General features: G+C 39.0%; 1 protein-coding gene across 1 annotated transcript in view; it reads left to right on the top strand.

Annotated features, from left to right (window-relative positions):
* The window catches only part of LOC309691756 (protein Niban 1-like), a 30070-nt gene that overhangs the window by 994 nt on the left and 14920 nt on the right, over nt 1–14156 (top strand). The gene's annotated exons all lie outside the window — the stretch shown is intronic.

Raw genomic sequence — 14156 nt, 5'->3', positions numbered from 1 at the left:
GAATCTGAGCTTCATAATTCAAGTTTTTTTAACCACAAATATGGTTTATTTCAGAGGGACTGGTACTTATAGTGCTTTTCAAAGCCAACTGAGCAGTTTCAGAGTGCTTTTTAGAATAGCTTTGTTCGCTTAGTCACACACACATTCATACAGCCCTTTATTCCATGAGTAAGTGCCTTGTCTCACACACACTTAAATGAATACACTCAGGGCAAGTTGGACTTTTCTTTCCCACTTCAACATGCAATGTGGGGAGTCGGCTATTAAATCAGCCCCACTCTATTTCCTGATTAACAAGCATACCAGAAGACACCATGCTGTGACAAAATTTGGACTGATTTTGGACCTGATACCAGTTTGCAGTACTCAGCTGTAAAATGGGTTCAACTGGGGCAGTCTGTGTTTATTTTTGTTGCCGTTCTTAATAATATCAGAGTGGAAATGCTCTGTATGTTAGGAAGCCAGTGTTCAGACCTTCATTTAATGACATCCCCTGGGAACTTTCTATCTTCTGGAGTTTATGCTTATGGTCTGTACAAGCTGTTTGTACACTCAGTCTCGGGGTGAAGCGTGTGCTTTCACGTTTGCCTTGTCAGATTTTCCTGGCTGCTACTGAGGGGAGGCTTAAAACAGTCAAGATCAGTGACACTCTAGATCTATTTCTCATGGCCAGAGCATTCTTGTCTATCGTTATGTAGCTGTGAAATGTGTGTACAGGGTGGAGCGTGGCAATTTGGTGAGTAGTTTCCAAGGTTGGGTTAGATGAAGTGATCCTACTGCAGTACATAGTGTATGATTCATAAGCTGACAAAGGTCCAGTTTTGATGGAGCTCCGTCCCTTGACACTCACTAGCAGTTTTTCTGACTGATGTAATTTGACCTTTTTCTGACTGTGTCTGAACATATTTCTAACTCTGACTATATCATTCTCCAAAGCGATGTCTTCTTGTTGTTAAACTGTTAGCAGAGGGCTGTGTTGCTTGGTGCTGCATGTTAACACATTGGAGTTATAAAAAGGGGAGTAGAGAAGGAATATGGGATACCACCCCCCACCCGCCCCTCAGAAAAACCCCAGACCTTACATCCCACATACCCCAGATTCACACAGGATAAAGGGGGCTTGAATGTTTGATTCATGGTGTGTTGTCATTCAGTTCCAGTTTGGTTTGGTGTCATTATTCTCCAGGTTATTAAGCTTAAATTATTACAGTGGCCTTAGAAATATCAAATGTTTAGCATTGAAATGAATTCAGTTTTATGTTTATTTTTTGGGGGGGCGAAGCAATCTTTCGTTATTTTTTTTTTTGTAGTGTTAATCAGACTTGAAAATATGAGTTGATCAGCTGCAGATGAATCTGTTTTGAAGAAAAGTTGTGCCACGTTCCACACTCTTGCAACCTGTTATTTTTAACGATATGCTGCTTTTCCTAGTCTTGTGTTTACAAAATTGATTCTCTTTGAATTTGTGTTTTCTGACAGTTGACCAAGATACAACCTCTAAAGCTGAAAAAACAAGCAAATGCAGAGGCAAAAATTATAGGTCATCTAGGCCCTGCATTGATTCACAGTTGTCCCAGGAGTCTGCTAGGCTTCATCCAATACTTTGAGCCATTATACTATAAGGCAGAGACAAATCTCTTGAAAAATCCTGAATACAAATGTATAGGAAAATTCCATTACATCAAATATCTCGCCTACTTACGTTCATGTACAAGCATAGTCTGCAGCTCTCTGATGCAATCACATTGGTGCGTAAATTTGTGCATAGTAATTGTAACCAGCATGGAAGAAAATCTCTCCAGACCTCATTTTGGGGAAAAGTCATTGAACTTAAGCCTTTATTTAATTAGGGACCTACTAAAAACTGAAAACTGCATCTACTAGGAGTCTGAGGGGTAGTTTTGTGGACTTCATAATACACTGCAAGTGTTAATATTTCCAAGCATTACAGTGCTTAGATGTAAATTTACCTGTAATTCTCTCTATAGTAAAAGATTTCAGGGTTAACATTGTCATAGGCTACCATATGCTTCACTTGAGCTTAGGGCAGAGGGTCTGCAAGAAACTTGGAGCATCAGAAACTTTGCTTCCTGCATTCTGATTGCTGGCATTGCTTTCAAAAAATGATCAACTTTTCACATCTAACATTACTGCTGCTGTGTCAGGAGACATGCAGGTAGGGGTGGGCGATATAAACGATAGAAACGATATAAATTTGGCCAACGATAGAGATTTTGACTATACCGCTCTATCGCGATAGCGCATGTTGATGATGTCATCAAGCTGTGCCTGTTTTGGTCGAAAGCATTGCAGCGGCTACAACCATTATCATCTGCAAATTATGCCGGGCGTCAGTCACAGCAAGAGAGATGAAGCACTTTTGAAATATGGGGAAAGCCAAAAACTGAGCTTATATATCGTGATATATATCGTTACCGCACGTTCTTCAAATTATATCGCGATATGGATTTTAGGCCATATCGCCCAGCCCTACATGCAGGGATATTTACTTTACTTACTTTCAAGGCTCTCTGCACATTCTGACACATAAACTATATGGACAAAAGTAGTGGGTTGCACCTGTTAATCTTTGAATTCAGGTGTTTTCAGACCCATTGCCACAAATGTATACAATCAAGCACGTAGACATGCAGCCTGCCTAGCGTTTCTGAAAGAGTGGATCATTCTGAAGAGCTCACTAAATTAGAGCACGGTACTGTAATACCCAACCAGACATTTCACGGGCCACTGTAAGTGGTATTACTGCCTAATGGAAGCAATTAGGAACCACAGCAACTCTTTCACGAAGTCGCTGACCACGTAATGTTACAGAGCAGGACTGTCGAGTGCTGAGGTACATGCACCGGTAGGTTCATGGTGTGGGTTTTTATTGCCAAGCAGCTCCTGGAGGTGTAATGTGTAGGTGGCCCAATATTTTTGTCCATATACTGTAGCTGTGTATGTGTGTGTGTGTTGTTGTTGTTCCTTCCTCAGCAACAAACCTAAACTTGAAAAACGTAGTCCTCAGTGATGATCAAACTGCCTGTATATGAACTACACCAGAGGAGAGGCTGTGTTGCTGTGTCTGAGAGCACAAAAGCTGATATGTCTGTATGTGTGTTTGAATGAACTCATAAATCTGAGAGAGAAAATGAGCCATTGTTAAAGAAAACAAACTCTCCCCTCTTAATTCCTAAGTAAACTTTAAAAGATGTTTTTAGATATTTCATTTACACTCTCCCTCTTTTTAGTTGGTGATTATATGCATGTGGTCTAAATGTCAAAGATTTCCCTTTATCCTCTTAAATCTACTTCTTTTGGCTTGAACACGTGTTGCTGGTGTGAAGGTTACAGACTAAGGTAACTGCAACATTTTGTATTCACTTGTAAGTAATGGTCAAGCAGTTTTCAGCAGTTCCCCACACTTACTTAGGAGGTTATTAAGATATGCTTTAATTTGTGTTTTCTGAAGTGTCGGTATTTACTTAATCAGCAAAATATGTCATTTGGCCAAATGTTGGCGAATAATCATATATGTAACAAATAATCCGGGACTTTATATTAGCTGTAATAAAAGTTTATTGTGGCAGTTAAGGGGGCTTTCATTGCTGTAGTGTTGTGGAGAGTCTGTTTTTGCTGTAAGCCTGCCATCCTTCATGCTGTGTCACTCTGCCTCCAGCTGCCATTACACAATCCCTCAGATATTCAGAGAGCTGAGAGAAACTGTGGGACTTTTCCACCCTTTGGATCTGAATGCACTGCTCTGTACAAAGAGAGGAAACTGCTGCTGCTCAGGCTCTCAGCTGGAAACCCACCTGTTGTTTACTCCGAACAACTGACCAACAACTAACTACTGTTTTCATAGTTTGGATTGTTTCCACCAAATGACCTTGGAACACTATATATGATTTGACATTATATGCTGGTTGATACACAGCCTCTGATCATCAAGTGAATAAAAACTAAAAGCACAAAGTCTAAGGAGCTTGGAAAGAAAAAAGCATCTGGGCTTCCTTAAGTTCCTTGAAGACGTTTCACGTCTCATCCAAGAAGCTTCTTCAGTTCTAGAGTCAAATGGTGGAGAGTCCCAGATTTAAGCCCTGTGGGAGTTTCCCTCCAAGAGCGACAATGGTCCTCCTATTGATCCTCTACTTAATCACACGAGCCAAGGCGTGGAAACGGGTGTAGGTCGAAGCCTTCTTTGGGTTGTACTCTTTAGATTTCGAGGGTGGGACGTCTTTCACTGTAAAAACTGTCTCTTGGTTACTTACTCAACATTAGTCATGAGTGAGGATCCTCAACATGAATCCACCCTGCATCTACTGATGAAGATGTGTATAGAGTTTGCATTGGTGCTGCTTCTGCTCATTTAAATCTCAAATGAGCACTGTGGCCTGTACATGAAAGATGGCGATGGCACAGGTGATTCTGAGCTCCACATTCTGATGTCTCAACTTTAGCAGATGCTGTGGTTTTGGAGCTGGAGGTCAACACAAGCTTGTTAGCTGATGGTTATCTGATAACACCAACAAGCTTGTTAAATGACCTTCATTCATAAACTACTTGTTTATTCTTTCCACAAGTTTATGTGTGATACTTAATAATAGTAATAATAAACAGCGACAGTGTATATTTATATATTACTTTTCAATCAGGGAAGTTGAAGCACAGACAGAAGTTAATATTTTGTCGATGAAGTTGCAAGGGAAGTCTGTTTAAGGCTGTTGTGAGTGTAAACATAAGGACTGTGGACAAAAGACCTTTATTTTTTACTTATGTAATCAAGTCATGATGGCATGCAACTGTTAAACTGGCTCTACAAGCCATGAAACTTGCTGAAATGCAGTTGTTCAAGAAGAGCTTATGATGAGTGTCAGCCATCTGTAGCAATTTCTCAGGTTATGTAAGCCTGATAGAGAGAACATCTCTAATGAGAGTGGCATTTCTTAGTGCAGCAAAACCTTTCAGCTATGGGTGGAATGGTTGGCACTAACTGTTGCTGCCATGTTTAATTTTATTGGTAACTTTATCTGACAGCACCTGAACGACTACGTTTCTCAAATAATTCTTAAACCACAGGGATTCCAAAGCTTCTCTGCTGCACATTAAAATATTATTAATGTGGCTCCCAAGGAGACTATTATTTCTTACAAATGACCAATGAAGTATTTTCTGTCATTAATTTATTTAAGTTAATTAGCTTTTGTAAACATGCAAATGCTTTTATATTTTCCATTGTTCTACAAAAACAGGCAATGAGCAAACCAGTTATGCTCATGAATTATATTCATACAGTTGTACATTTCAGCCATTATAGCCTGATACTTCTGACAGCTCTACATGCAGCGGTGAAATGTACAGTACAAGTTGACGTACTGCACTGTGTTGCTGTGGCGTATTTTCATTTCTCTGTGTGTGTTCTCACAATACTTGTATTTCTGTCAAAGACACCCACACGCATGCGCTCGTGCCGTCTTCCTCTCCACTCACTCTGCCTTTGTCTCTATGGGCCATTGTTTTTTTTCTGCCTTTCAGCGAGTTACTGTTTCAGGTATTTCCTGACTTGCCAAACCTTCAGTGCAGACACTGGACTTCAATTTAGTGTTATTCCTCTTAGCACAATGCTCCCAGTATTTACTATTAACTATACTTGTTTCTTAAACCTGTTTACTGAAGTCTGACTTGGTAAAAGCCATGTGCTGTAACTACAAACTTGATGCTTGTCCATTTGCTCATGTGGGTTTACATGTTTACATGAATGCATGTAAAAGCATGCATGACATGAGCCGACATGTTAATGTTTCAACATTTGTTGTCCTGGAAGAACTTTGGGATTTTTCCACTAGACGGTAAACCGTAAACCTGGTATCTAAATGAACCTCTCTCCAACTTTACCTCTGAAAGACCTTCTTTCTGGCATTCTCCTCTTATACACTGTCATGTCATCATAATAACAATCCCAGTAATCGTCTCAGAGGTCATGTTCAAGGTTCTAAAAACCATTTTAAAAACATGTAAAAAATCATACATCTAGGGATGCACCATTCAGTTTTTTTCCACTTAGGACGCCATACAGATATCCTGGCTGTGAGTGTATACTGAGTACAAATCTAGAGATGACCAGTAGATTTCCCTGATTGCTCATCAGATACCATGTTTTTAAAAAAAAGACAAGTTTTCACTGAATCTTTTGAGGATGGAATGCTTTATGTGCCAAACAGAATAAAGCACATCTGTAAAGTTACAGCATGTGTTGCATTGTCATTGGAATTTACATGTATTCAGTCGCTGGTACAGAAACTGTATAAATGTTTTTATGCCTCGTCCTATCGATGCCTCACAAAATAACAAGTGGAAGGCCTAAAACATATCTATAGCAGTTGAATAGTATCTTAACCCACATCTTTAAGTAACAGGAAAAGTCATAAGACCTTAAAGATGTATTTGGCCCTTCAGTCGATACATCTTCTGTTTGCCGAAATGTCATCAAAAATGATCTTAATCAAAGGGTTGCTTTCAAAAAGGCATTCCTAAAGAAGGAAAATAGAGAAAACTTGGATTCCCAACAGGAACGGAAGTGTACAAGTATATCAAAATAGTACTTTTTCTTTGATGCTGTATTTGCAATATTACTGAAAAATATATACATCATGATTGTTAAAACATATATTTTGTAAAATACTTTTTTTTTTTTTATATAAAACTGCTCACTACCAAACACTTGCTTCTGTGCAGTCAGACTATGGACAGCTTTCTGGTCTGGTAATGTGAAGTTTGTACCATACAGGGGCCCTTCAGTTTATTTTGGCGAGCCACAAAACTATTTTCATGTTGCCTCACTTATAAAACAGACTTTTGCCATAAAAGACTGCAGGAAAAGTTTTTACTCTGGCTCAGGATGTCTCATTTTTAGTCTTTTTCTTTTGAGTTTACTTGTTGCTGCAGAAACAGACTCAGAAAATATTCAAAGAATTTCAAGAGAGGACATTTCTGAACAGTTGCATTAACTTGGAAGCATCTGCATGAAACTGAATGAATAATCTAGTCCATGATTATCCTGTGACATGAAGTGGAAGTGGAAGAGCAGGTCTCTCCTGTGAAACTAGGACTTGCAGTTGAAATCCTGCAACACTCCCCTGCACATACTCATAGTTCACATACCAAGATATTGTTCAGGTAAGAAACTGGGCACCTGCCTATACTGCATTGCAGTGACTGTTGTCTACATTCCTTTTGGGTTGTAGTGTTCCCTGATGTTTGTTTGTTTGTTGTTGGTTTTTTTTGAGCTAGTAAGTGAATTCCTTTGCACACAATTAAAGATTATTCCGTTCATAATGGTTGTTTTACTTATAGGATAATCCAGATTATAGACTTAGGTGAGATCCTTTGGGTTTCATATTCTTGTTAACATGCAACAAGTGTAAGTGGTGTAACGCACAACACCTACTGCACTGCACCTGTTCACATATTTCATTGCAGTGTCATCAGTTTCTACCGAGTCTGACAACAGAAACACATTTGTGCTTTTGTGTGTCACCTTTAATAAACACACAAATCAAAAATGGCCTGAGCTTGTCTTTCCATCAGCAAACAGAAGAGTCATTAGTAAAAGAAATGGCTTCATTAAGAAGACGGTTGGATTTGCTGGAGTCATGAACCTTTTAAGTATATTTCAATGTCTGCAAGAAATCTCACAGAAAGCTGTAACGGGTACCTGAAACCAGCATAGGCTTGCAGACATGGAATAATTCCTGAGATGGATGGATTACTACTGAATACAAAGATACTGATACAGGCTGAATCTATAATACAGTAGATTTGAGTTTTGACTTATGACTTATGTGACCAAATGTAGGTGCATTTGGTTTTTAATTGTGATTCGACAGCCTGTTCTCACTCCCGAGGTGTAATATAATGATGATTTGTCAAGTCCCGAGGGGATCCTGAGGAACGCGAAAGGTGACCTTCCACATTCTTATGCTATGCGCCATCTTATGTTATGGAAGGAATCCAGTAGAATGACGCTCCTGGGGTAATACACTTTCCGGACATGTATTTCAGCTTTAACCCTAAGCTTATCCCTAAGCTTAACCAGCACTTTAATGACGTTAGTGTTTTCCAAAGCAATTTAAGTAAAACGAACGTACATGTGTAGATTCATTCCAAACGGTTCTCATGTTTCCTAATTCTTCCGATCTCGTATATAGGGACGTGTTGGGTGCCCGGAAGCATAATATACAGGCGATTTGTCACCTAGCGTAAAATGTTGCGCTGTGGGAGTGAGAACATGTTGTTTGAACATGCATTTGTATTATATTGCATTAGGATGGCATTGAGAGGAGGAACTGCTGCTATTTTCCTTTTCTCACCGATGCAGAAACTGTTCATTTTGATTCTTTATAGTAATTCTTATACTGTAGATGGAGTTTTTTTGTTTGTTTTTCTACTTCAGAGAGTTTTCTGGGTGTTGGATGAGGCCTGGACCCCTCCTCTACATATAGGTACTCTAACCTAAAGGGTCACTATACCCAAAAGTAATTTTGTTAACATTTGATTGCCTGTAAAAGGGAAAAAAAAAAAAACTAGTCATGGGAGTTAGTAGTGAACATAAGTTAAACGAGCTCACACTAATAAATTAGATCTGTTAACCCTACACAGAAAAGACCGGTATTAAAAGAAATGCATTCTGAATGTATTCTGACAACAAGCATGGGATGACAGAGGACTAAAATACACGGCGGAGTAATCAGGAAACGGGAAACGGAAGGGAAACACAGCTGGGACTAATCAGGCAGGACGAGACAAGGGAAGCAAAACTGAATGCATTGACTTAAGACACGGACCTTCAAAGTAAAACAGGAAACACACCGACTTAACTTACAGACCCAGACTCAGAGACACAAGCTGACATGATACTGAGGGAACATAAAGACGGGGATGACTAGACAGGAAACGTGGAACCAGGACGGGCACAGAGAAAACATGAGGACAGAGACTGAACGCAGAACAGGGAATGTCAAAACAAAACAAGCACATGACAGACACAGACATGGAGAACAGAGGAAGCACGGGAACCAAAGCCTAAGAACTAGAAATTCTCCAGAAACATAACAAGAATTAATCCGACACATAAGATGATATTAATCAAAACATATACCCTTTATACCAGTGTTTGGCCTTCTTGAAGCCCCTATTCAAGTTAGCTCTCGATAGGTCTCACGTATAATACAATGCAAAAATGCTAATTTTAGCTCTGGGTACATTTTAGTAATGTTATCTTGCATCTGGTTTAAAAGTCCAACATTTTCCCTGTCAGCTGTAGACAGCCCATGGCTATAACATTTTTAGCCCCAGTATCTCCAGGTATGCAGTTACCTCTGTTTGTCACTCACTATCATTGTCTCTTCTATTTATCACATGGCTTGTTAGCTCCTCCCTTTCTTTATCAGGGCTGGATCAGGTGACCCTGAATCCTGCATTGAATCATTAGTTATTATAAATCTTTGGCTCTGTGCTACAAAGCAAGTACAGCATACATGCCTATGGTATGTTGTTGTTGTCAGGATTCACTTACCCTAACATTGTCCACATAAAGATGGTTATCAGCTTGTTAAGGTAAACCCAGGTTTTCCCTTACATGTTCACATAAAAAGGATTGTGTCGTCAGAATCTAGCCAATCTAAAAGGGGCATTTCGTGGATCACGTGACTCTTCTTTAAGGCAGATGGATTCCTCTGAGTGCCACGTACTCCAAACAGAGACATTATCAGATGATAATAAAATAGTGAATAAAAAGCAGATCTGTAGGTAGATTGTGGTTAAATTAATTAAATGGTTGAACAAGTATTCTTGGTGTGTGTTCTTTGCTCTAGTAGCTATAATTCCAGCAGTGTAAAAGGCTTAACAGTAGACTGAAATAAAGTAGAACAATTTTCTAATCATTTTCTAAATCACTTAATTACCGTGGCAATGTGATAAGTGCATTTCCTTCAGTAAGGGACAGCTTAACAATAACAGACTCTATGAACTTAAAACACGACATTCAGTAAGCTAAAGGAATCGCTCTCTCTGTCAGTCAGTTTCCTTGTCCCGCTAATCAGTCTTTCTCAAAGTCCTTGTATCTCTCTCTCTGACTCTTCTGCTATCTGTTATCCAAAGCATCGTTAGCATCATGTAGCACACCATGTGGCTGAATTGTTTCTCTGTAAGAGCGACACACACATATCTGTTCCCAGGATAACGTTGGGAGAAATGTATAAAAAGGCCCAACAGGATTGCTCTGACAAGCACTCACATAGACGTTCACCGAGAGTGAAAATAAATGCATTAGAACTCGCTCCTCTGTGTGTCTCACGTCATAAGGGAATTTTTGTGACAGCTAACCACACTGTGTCAATAATTTTTTTGGTTTTGTATTTTAGAGCAATAAGTTGAAAGTTGATTGAAAGGAAGCCCAGCTAAGCTACATGCTAACACTAGCAAACTTGCTAGCAGCAGTCATAAATTGTACAGGCGTAACACATGGACACACATTAGAATCAGAATTTTCCTAAACAAAAAGATACATCCTGTCTTGGAAAGGATGTATCATACAGCAAGCCATGACCTTAGTTGTTATCATGTATTTATTTATTTATTTAAATCAGTGATTTATGAAAAGGTGCTAAAGGCACCTTTCTGTGTTTGCATGATCACTTAACCTGAAAAAGAGGATACATTAACCAAATAGTGGCTGCAGACATTTTGCATAAACAGCAGCAGATTTGAGCTGAAGGTTCACAGACACTTAGCTCAGTCTCGTCAGAGACGATTTGAGATAACCTTGTGAAGAGGCTCCACTGAGACTACGAAAATAACTTTTTATTTTTTATTGTTAAATGTATTCTAACAGAAAGCTTAGAGAGCTGGCAGCCAGAATAAGTGTGCCTGTAAGTGTGTATATATAAGTTAGTAGGGGTATTTCCTGGAGGTGGGAATCACCATACATCCCACGATACGATATTATCACAATACTTAATGCACAATACGATATTATTGCAATTTTAAAAAATATTTTGCGATATTCAGATTCTGTACATAAAGGTAAACTTTATCAATATTCATTTTATCTAATATCAAAGTCTTGCACTCAGTCTTTCTCTCATTTCAGTCAGTTTTATTGTTGACAAACTGAACGGTTTGTATTACAGTCTAGTCCAACTTAACTGAATGCAACCATCTGGTACAATTATAGCTATTCTGAACTATGCAATTTATGAAAACTATGCAGCCCCTTCAGCAACTGAAGAATTTGAAAGTAAATTAAAACAAAATATAATTTTGCGTTAAATAAAAAAGTTTTAAACTTAATTAAAATAAAACATGTCTTAAATTAAAATAAGTAAACTGTCATGTTTATTGCTGCCAAAAAAAAAGTTAAACACATTTGGACAGTGAAGGAATGTCAGGATTCTTGCTCAGAAAAAGGATCAACATGCTCTGAAGTCAGAGCACAAAAACCTTTTTGTAACAAAATATCGATTTCTGCTGTCCCTGTATCGATACATCATTAGCAAACAAAATATCGCGATACTACACAGTATTGATTTTTTCCACCACCCCTAGTATTTCCTTGTTTGTAGCTGCAGTGCAGAGGATCCCCGCCCACACACATCTGCATCAATAAGGTGAAACCAGCTACTAAATGATTCACAGCTTATGTTTTAGTACTTAGTGACACAATAATCCATTAAAACACCATTCACCTTTGTTTTATTCACTACATACATGAACTTCTCTGAGGTCTTCCTGTTTTCCATCTTCAACATTTTGTCCAGTATATCCACTATCCCTTGTATGCACATGTCCAAATCGTCTCACCTTTTCCTCTATGTTCTCTTGAAGCAGAACAGCCAGCAGTTTACATCATTACATCATCGTCTGTCTTTGCCGTGATGGAAAGTGTCTGGCCATGTAAACTGTTTTACAGAAAGGAATTTTACTCAACTTTAGATCAAGGGTATTTAAATGTTTCATAGTTGTTGTCTTCATCTTTCGGCTGCTCCTTTTAGGCATTGCCACAGTGGATGATTTTCCTCAATCTCACCATATTGCTAGCTAGCATCCTGTTCTGTCACACCAACCGTTTTCCATGTCCTCCTCCACTACATCCTCCTTATCAGTACCTAGTGACACAATAGTCCATTAAAACACACTCCATTATCCTTTATTTTATGCACAACATACGTGAACTTCTCTGAAGTCTTCATTCTCGATGTATTCTTCTGTCATAAATGACCGTGACATTCATTTCCACCCACTCCTCACCTTGCTTGTACTCTTTTCTGCACGTCTCTTGCGGACTGTCTGTTGCTTTGAATGGTTGACCACACGTTTACCTTACACTTGCCTTCCTGTCATGCACACATATATTGTGCTCCATACTCTCACTACAAATCACAGTGTGTACTGCAAGTCGTCCATATAGACCTGTCCATCACCACTGCAAGCAAGAATGGGCTCAGAGCCTGATACTTGATGTTATCCCAACCCACCTGTCACTCCTAGTGCACACTGGGTGGAATTTTGTCCCACTCTTCCTTCAGGCTTCCTTAGAACTCACTAGCCTTCACCTTTGCCACCTTTCTCTTTCCCTTTCTCCTAGCTTCCGAGTACTTCTGACTATGACTATGACAAACTACTACTACTACTACGCCACTTTTTCTTTGTTCTTTTCCTTCCTCAATCCACAATTAGGTCTTGTTGTCCCCTTAAAGGTTTTTAACCCTCAGTTTGGATGCTAGCACAGTTTTAGCTGATTGTGAGTCAGTATCAAGTAGATAATTTGACATGGGTTGAATTGAAATGTTCCATAAACCATTATGAAATTACAGCCATTAGTTTATATGCTGTAGCCAGTACATGAAGGCCATTAAGGCTGCTATACTATATTATTTCCCATTATGATTCCAATAAGAGTCTGTGAAAAATGCATAAATTAATAGCTACATTAGTAAATGCTTTTGCCTTGGACAATGCTACACAAACACATACTTCACTTCCCAACTCTGCTCCGTGAGTGCTCTGTTCTTCAGTGCATTAATACAGTGTAACAGAGCTCCAGTTCCATACTAGTCTGAAGGCAGAATGCAGGCATAATGGCAGAGGCATTAACCCCAGCATTAGCATACCTATACTGGGAGACACAACAAGCAGCAGCCAAATATTTGTCGCTGCTCGTCCAGTAAGTGAATGATGTATCACTGGGAATTGGGGACACTGAACATTTGGGGGAGCATAAATACACATTTAACGCATCCCTACCCCTCCTCATCTCTCTGGTGGTGTGATTTGGTTTGCAAAGGCAAGCAACAGTGGAAAGAATTGGTGAGCTCAATTTTATTCCCCCCCCAGGAATCAGGATCCCTTCACACAAGGCGTCTGACCTGATTTAATAAGAATGGAGAGAAATCTGAGAGGTTTTCTTTTCTCTCTGTGTTGGCAACTGTACGGCTGACAACAGGAAGGACTAAGAAAAGCAGAAAGAGAAAGGGGTTCTGGTTGACGATTATTGGTGACAGGTCTTGGAGTCTGATGTGCCAATTGTAATCTGGATAGAGATGACTCATATAGTCTCGAGAGCTACTAACAACAACCTCAGTCACCTAATTATAGGAGAATTATACGGGTCACATCAGGTACAGCGAGATACCATCTGGTATGTATTAAGACTGGAATACTATGTTAGAGGACACTGAAAGACACTGAAAATAAGCAGAAAGAAGAGCCATTTTTCTTCAATATTTCCTAAAAGGCATCTGGAAAAGTTTGAATCAGATATGGCAATTTCAACTCGGACTTCATGTGTTTGTTTTGTTAGTCAAGCACGGCCCATTTTATACAATTTTTTTTTTTTTTTTTTTGAAGTGGTTGAACTGTTTCACCAGTTAAGACATTTTTAATTTGGCTTGTAGTAGTGAAGCAGGGATAAATGTGTCTGCAGTTTATCGATCAAGTGTCATTAGCGTTAGAATTTAACCTTTTCCTTGACTTCTTGTAAGCCGTCATCATTCTCTTTACTTGTTTTAATGTTTTTTCAAGACCAGCAGACACTAAAGTGGGCCTTGAATAATAGAAAATTCATGATAATTTAGCTAAACATTCTAACCTCATATTCA

The sequence above is a fragment of the Aulonocara stuartgranti genome (genome assembly GCF_965226115.1).
Source record: "Aulonocara stuartgranti genome assembly, chromosome: 17".
In the NCBI taxonomy this organism is placed as follows: domain Eukaryota; kingdom Metazoa; phylum Chordata; class Actinopteri; order Cichliformes; family Cichlidae; genus Aulonocara; species Aulonocara stuartgranti.
Note: the sequence above shows the minus strand (reverse complement) of the source record. Positions and strands in the feature narration are given on the sequence as shown.